The 7,497-nt window shown below is 37.1% G+C and overlaps 1 pseudogene; it reads right to left on the bottom strand.

The window, feature by feature from the left end:
- Positions 1-5,221: 5,221 nt before the first annotated feature.
- Positions 5,222-6,446, bottom strand: LOC119539179 (annotated as a pseudogene).
- Positions 6,447-7,497: the final 1,051 nt, after the last annotated feature.

Below are 7,497 nucleotides of genomic sequence, written 5' to 3'. Positions count from 1 at the left end.
CAAACCCAGAAGTTAAATTTTATAATTATTACTATATTTAATCTTAGCCTTTTAAAAGGAGCTTAGACCAGCTCTGCAAACAAACTCACTTTGTATGTGGTACATGACTCCCAGGAGTGTTAATCTCCCTGGCAATGCAGGACATGACTTCTGGGGATGAGCTTGGCCATGGCATCATGGGATTGAGAAAGCCTTCTGGACCAAAAGGGGAAGAGAAATTAAACAAAATAAAGTTTCAATGGCTGAGAGAGTTCACATGGAGTTGAGAGATCATTCTGGAGGTTATTCTTAAGCATAATATAGATATCTCCTTTTTTAATTTTAATTTTTATTGAGATTATTCACATACCATACAATTATCCAAAGATCCAAAGTGTACAATCAGTTGCTCCCAGTACCCTCAAACAGCTGTGCATCCATCAACACAATTAATTTTTTTTCAATTTTTAGAACCTTTTCATTACTCCAGACAAGAAATAAAGACAAAGAAGTGAAAAGAAAAAAAAAAAAAAGAGAAAAGAAAAGGAAACTCAAATCCTCCCATATCCCTAACCACCCCCCATTGTTGACTCATAGTATTAGTATAGTACATTTGTTACTGTTTATGAAAGAACGTTGAAATACTACTAACTGTAGTATATAGTTTGCAATAGGTATATATTTTTTTCTCCTACATGCCCCTCTATTATTAACTTCTAGTTATATTGTCATACATTTGTTCTGGTTCATGGAAGAGATTTCTAATATTTGTACAGTTAATCATGGACATTGCCCACCATAGGATTCAGTTTTATACATTCCCATCTTTTGACTCCTAACTTTCTTTCTGGTGACATATATGACTCTGAGCTTCCCCTTTCCACCACATTCATGCACCATTCAGCACTGTTAGTTATTCTCACAACGTGCTACCATCACCTCTGTTCATATCCAAACATTTAAGTTCATCCTGCTTGAACTTTCTGCTCATACTAAGCAACCGCTCCCCATTCTTTAGCCTCATTCTATGTTTTGGTAACTTATATTTCATGTCTAAGAGTTTACATATTATAATTAGTTCCTATCAGTGAGACCCTGCAATATTTGTCCTTATGTAACTGGCTTATTTCACTCAGTATGTTGCCCTCAAGGTTTCATCAACCCATTTTTCTTTTTTTAAGATGGTTTTTGTCACATGCCATACATTTCATCCTATGTAAACAATTGATGGTTCCCTGTATAGTCACATATTTATGTGTTCACCACCCTCACCACTATCTATATAAGGGCATCTACATTCCTTCCACAAAGCAGGAGGAAGAGTCAAAGAAGGTAGAGAGGCAAAAGAAAAAGAAAAAAGAAAGAAAGAAAATGTGACAGCTAGGAAGCAGCAAAAGGAAAGATGACCTTAAAGTAGAGTAAAGAGTCAGACAACACCACCAATGCCAAGTGTCTCACATGCCTCCCCTATCCTCCCCTCTTATCTGCATTTACCTTGGTGTATCACCTTTCTTACATTAAAGGAAGTGTAATACAATGATTCTGTTAAATATAGTCTCTAGTTTACGTTGATTGTATCTTTCCCCCAGTGCCTCCCTATTTTTAACACCTTGCAAGGTTGACAGTCTTTTGTTCTCCCCTTTGAAAGAACATATTTGTACTTTTTATCACAATTGTTGAACACTGTAGGTTTCACTGAGTTACACAGTCCCAGTCTTTATCTTTCCTCTTTTCTTCTGGTGTTCCACATGCTCCTAACCTTCCTCTTTCAACCATATTCATAGTTATCTTTGTTCAGTGTACTTACATTGCTGTGCTACCATCTCCCAAACTTGTGTTCCAAACCTCTCACTCCTATCTTCTCCTCTCATTCTGTAGTGCTCCCTTTAGTATTTTCTGTAGGGCAGCCGTCTTGTTCACAAAATCTCATTGTCTGTTTGTCAGAAAATATTTAAACTCTCCCTCATATTTGAAGGACAGTTTTGCTGGATATAGAATTCTTTGTTGGTGGTTTTTCTCTTTCAGTGTCTTAAATACATCACACCACTTCCTTCTTGCCTCCATGGTTTCTGCTGAGAGATCCACACATAGTCTTATTAAGCTTCCTTTGTATGTGATAGATCACTTTTCTCTTGCTGCTTTCAGGATTCTCTCTTTATCTTTGATGTCTGATAATCTGATTATTAAGTGTCTTGGCATAGGCCTATTCAGATTTATTCTGTTTGGAGTATGCTGCACTTCTTGGGTCTGTAATTTTATGTCTTTCACAAGAGATGGGAAATTTTCATTGATTATTTCCACTACTATTGCTTCTGCCCCTTTTCCCTTCTCTTCTCCTTCTGGGACACCAGTGATATGTACATTCTTGTATTTCATTTCATCCATAAGTTCCTGGAGACATTGCTCATATTTTTCCATTCTTTTCTTCATCTGCTGCTTTGTGTGTAGGCTTTCAGGTGTTTTGTTCTCCAGTTCCTGAGTGTTTTCTTCTGCCTCTTGAGATCTGCTGTTGTATGTTTCCATTGTGTCTTTCATCTCTTGTGTTTTGCTTTTCATTTCCATAGATTCTGCCAGTTGTTTTTTTGAACTTTCGATTTCTGCCTTATGTATGCCTAGTGTTTTCTTTATAGCTTTTATCTCTTTTGCCGTATCGTCTCTAAACTTTTTGGATTGATTTAGCATTAGTTGTTTAAATTCCTGTATCTCAATTGAAGTGTAAGTTTGTTCCTTTGACTGGGCCATAACTTCATTTTTCTTATTGTAGGTTGTAGTTTTCTGTTGTCTAGGCATCTGACCTCCTAGGCCACCCCAATCAGGTTTTCCGAGATGAAGGCAGGCTCAGGTCCCAGAAGGAGGAAATAGTCAGTGTTCGGTTTCCCTGATGTTGTGTCTTAGAGGATTGACACACCCTGTGCTTTTCTGCCCAGCAGGTGGTGCCTGTCAGCCTGTCATGGGCTGGTGTAAGGGGGTGTGGCCTGTGCCCGCCCCCCCAAGCTCTGGGGTCTGGTTCTGAATGTAAGGCAGGTAGTAGAGCTGGGCCTCTCCTCTTTCCTCTTGGGAAGCTATGTCCCCTAGAGAGAGGCCATTTGCATATAAATAGATTTTTGTTTCTCTGACTGTGCTATTTTTACCTTTGTCTGGGTCAGAGTGCTGCAATTTTGAAATGGCTGAGGCTTTCTCTACTGCAAAGCACTGCAAACTGAAAACGGCTGAGGCTTTCTACACTGAACTGCTAAGGTTGACAGAAAGAGAAAGGGACAGGAAGACCCCAAATTCACCTGTCGGCCAGAGATAGCACCCGATCCTCTGGGCTCCCCATCCTGAAACAGGTACGTCCCCTGACTCTCCCAAGATCAGTCATCACCAAAAGCCTCTGTCTGCTTGTTGGGCATTTACTGTCTGTATTGAGCAGTTAACATTAAAACCCCGGTTGGAGCTGGGCTGAGAGAGTGCTGCTCTCTAGCACAGCAAGGCTTCCATGAGGCAGGGGCTCTCAGCTCTTGGCTCTCAGCACGGGTCTGCAGTTTTTGCTTACAGATTTTATGCTGTGATCTCAGGCATTCCTCCCAATTCAGGTTGGTGTATGATGAGTGGGTAGTCACATTTGTCTCCCTGCAGTTATTCCAGGTTATTTACTAGTTTTTTGGTCATTGATGAATTGTTCTAGGAGGACTAGCTGCCTTCCACTCCTCTCTATGCCACCATCTTAGCTCCTTTCCTCCCCTTTTAGTTTTTAGCATGTTGGAATTGCTAGAAGCAAATACCTAAAACTTTTGAACTGCAACCCAGTATCCTTGATTCTTGAAGATGATTTTACAACTATATGGCTTGCACAGTGTGACCATGTGATTGTGAAAACCTTGTGGCTCACACTCCCATTATCCAGTGTATGGACAGATGAGTAGAAAAACGGGGACAAAAAGTAAATGGATAATGGGGGCAGGGAGGAAGGGTATGAGACAGTGTTCTTTTTTATTTTTATTTTTATTTTTTGGAGTAACGAAAATGTTCAAAAATTGAGGTGTTGAATGCACAACTGTGTGATGATACTGTGAACAATTGTGCACTTTGGATAATTGTATGGCATGTTAATTGCCTTTAAAAAAAAAGAGCTTAGGGAAGAAAGGAAACTGAATATATATATTTAGAATTTGTTATAGTAACCTTCTTATTTACCATTTCTGGCTCTCTCTATTTCTTCCTATATATTTGATTTACTATCTGCTGTCATTTTCTTATTCTATTTACCTGTCTATTTTGTGTTTCTGTTTCCAAATATATTACATTTCTATATGTTATAAACCCAGTAATGCAATTATATGCATATTATTTTATGCAGTTGCTTTAAGTCAGTTAAGAGTAGTGAAGAAATTTGCAAGTATACATTCTTTTATAGCTACCTACAAAATTACCTTTACTGGCACTCCGTTTGTTGCTCAGATTCAAATTACTGGTAATTCAAGTTTTCCGACAATTTCAGTCTGAAGAACTTTTAGTATGTCTTGTAAAGCAGGTCTGATACCAACAAATTATGGAAGGCGGGTCTGCTACCAACAAATTTTCTAAGTTGTTTTTCTTTTAATCTGGGAATGTATTTTGTCTTCATTTTTTTGAATTTAAATCATGTATTCTCACTGGTTATTAATTATACTGCAGAGAATACAATAATAAAATATATCATCCTCAGTAAATTAATCTTCATTTAGAAAATTTGATTGTTAAGGTAAAATATAGTATTTAGAACTTTTATTTAAAAATATAAATTTTATGAATATTACAAGGATTCTTGAGAATGGGAATTATAAAAGTCAATGCTAAAATTTTCCAGTTTCAGGAAATGTGTATCTTAAAAATATTATGAAAAATATTCTTTACTCTGAAAACAATGTCAGGAAAGAATACCTGAGTTCCTCTAAAACCACTACTTCCAGCTATCCAATTGCTGTTTTGGTAACAAGAAAAACACATTTACTGCAATCGATTCTATAATTAGGATAGAATAAATGTTGTAGCATACACATTAGGTTGAACATCACTTATATAATTTTTAAAACACAGGGTTCTTTCACTCATTTAATCTTTTTGATAAACTGGACCACACACTTAAATCTTATAATATTCTAAAAACACTTGGAAACATTTTTCTTAACTTCTAGACCTGAAAGTCCATTCTAATGCCTTTATCTATGGGCACTGTAACCAAATGAAATTAATATTTCATGGCCTTAATAGCTTGTAGGACTTAATATATTTGAAGGTGTGATGAAGTGGCTCCATCTATCCATTTGTTTATATGGCCTGAAATCACAATTCTGCATGGTAGGCATGTTTTTTTATCTGTTAATATATAAGATAATGCACTCTTTGCAACATATATGTTGACAAATGAGAAAAAACGGCTTCTGAAATTCAGCTTGACATGCTGAACAAATATCATCCATATCTGAACACTGTCTTTTTCTAGCAGGAACTCCATAACTTGATCATGTAAAAAATATTTGCAAAACCTGTCTGAAAGTTCTCAGATGTCCAAAAAAAATCTAAAAGTTATAGCATAAGATATAACAAAGCCAGCAATATCCCAGGACTCCATTCAATTACATGTCCAAACTTCCTGTAGCTTATAAGGTAATGAAACCAAACTGAAAAAATTTCAGTAATACATAATTCTTCTAAAAGCATATACCAGTAACCTTGGATTTGAAAGGCATGAGGAAAGAAGACACCAATAATACAAGGCATTTTAAACCTGTGAAGAAGAATTTCAGAATGAAGTCTGTAATTCCAATATTCAAAGTATTGTACAGAAACTTGAATGGTCTAAAGTAGGATTTTAAAAAACTATGCTGTAATACAGTGAAAGTGAAAGGAGTAATAATAAGAGAACAGAAGATCCTGCTAAGAACATCAGTAATCAAGCACACTGAACCTTGAGCACCTTTCTTTTAGGAAAACTTGATTTACAATGCTTTTGTTAGCATACATAAAAGTTTTTAGCAGCCCAATTCCAAGAGAAATTCCTGTTATATGTTGCATAACAAGTTTGACAACCAGAACCAAAATATATGGAAGACTTTTTTGCAATCATTTGAAGAGGTAGCAGAATTCTGAAAAGGAGCAGCTACCATGTTCTTCGGATTTGGTGGCAGTATCATCTGGCGGCCTTGTTTCACTGTGTGAGTGACTCCACAAGTTGCTATGTTGGTAGAGCTATGGACCCCTGACCTTACACATCTGGAGCTTGGATTTTCAGCATGTTCTTTAGGTATGGAGTTTATCTGGGTATGTACATCTGCAGAATGAGGATGAGAACCTTTTGTCAATCTTGTACGGGCACACAGGGAGGCTGAGGCATCCTCACTGCCCACAGTTTCCAGACAACTATGCAATTGGCTACAGTTGGCTTGCATGGCCCTTGAATACTTTCTGTCTGATCCAAACTTCTTTGCTTCAGGGCTCTGTCTCCTCTCATGTTGATGAGTGGACTGAGGTCTCAGCAGTGGGGGCAGGAACAGCAGGAGACACCACCTCAATCCTTTCAGCCGGGGTCCTCATCCTTAAACCCACTGCCAGCAGCTCTGGTGGTGGGTCGTGTGCTCCCTAGACCTATTTAGCCTTCATTTTTGAAAGATAGTTTTGTCATTTTTAAGATTTTTGGTTGGCATTTTTTCCATTCAACAGTTCGAATATGTCATTCCACTGCTTTCTGACTAGAAGTCAGCTGTAGAACTTATTGGAATATTCTTGTATGTAATGAGTTGTTTTCCTCTTGCTGCTGTCATGATTTTATCTTTGACTGTTTTTCATCATTTTTGACTATGATATGTCTGCACGTGTATCTCTTTGCTTTTGGCCTACTTGCAGTTTGTTGAACTTCTTGGATGTATGGATTATTGTTTTTCATCAAGTTCATGAAATTTTCAGCTGTTATTTCTTCCAACTTTTTTTTCCTGCCCCCTCTCTCCTTTCTTCTGGTGCCTCCATTACATGCAAATTGGTATGTATTCCATGTTTTCTGAGGCTCTCTTTATTTTTCTTCATTCTCATTTTTCTCTTTTCTTTAAATTACATAATCTCTATTTATTTTTCTTCAAGATCACTGACTTTCTCCTGCCAGCTCAAATCTATGGTTGAGCCCTTGGAATGACTTTTCCACCTCAATTGTACTTTTCAAGTCCAGAATTTTCTTTTGGTACTTTTTTAAGTAAAATTTTTTATCTTTGTTGATATTTTCTACTGGATGAAACATTGTCATCTTAACTTTAATTCTTTAAACAGGGTTTATTTTATAATAGCTGATTTAACTCTGCTAACTCCAATATCTGGTCCCTCTAAAGGCTATTTTCCATTTTTTCTTCCATATAGGGGTCACACTTTTCTGCCTCTTTGCATGTCTCATACATTGTGGTTGAAAACTGATTATTTAGATCATCTATTGCAATGACACTGACTACAACACAACCAGGTGCTTGTTGTTGTTTTTGTTTGTTCATTGGTTTGCTTGGTGACAGCTGAACC

This window comes from Choloepus didactylus, chromosome 1, assembly GCF_015220235.1.
Source record: "Choloepus didactylus isolate mChoDid1 chromosome 1, mChoDid1.pri, whole genome shotgun sequence".
In the NCBI taxonomy this organism is placed as follows: Eukaryota; Metazoa; Chordata; class Mammalia; order Pilosa; family Megalonychidae; genus Choloepus; species Choloepus didactylus.
Note: the sequence above shows the minus strand (reverse complement) of the source record. Positions and strands in the feature narration are given on the sequence as shown.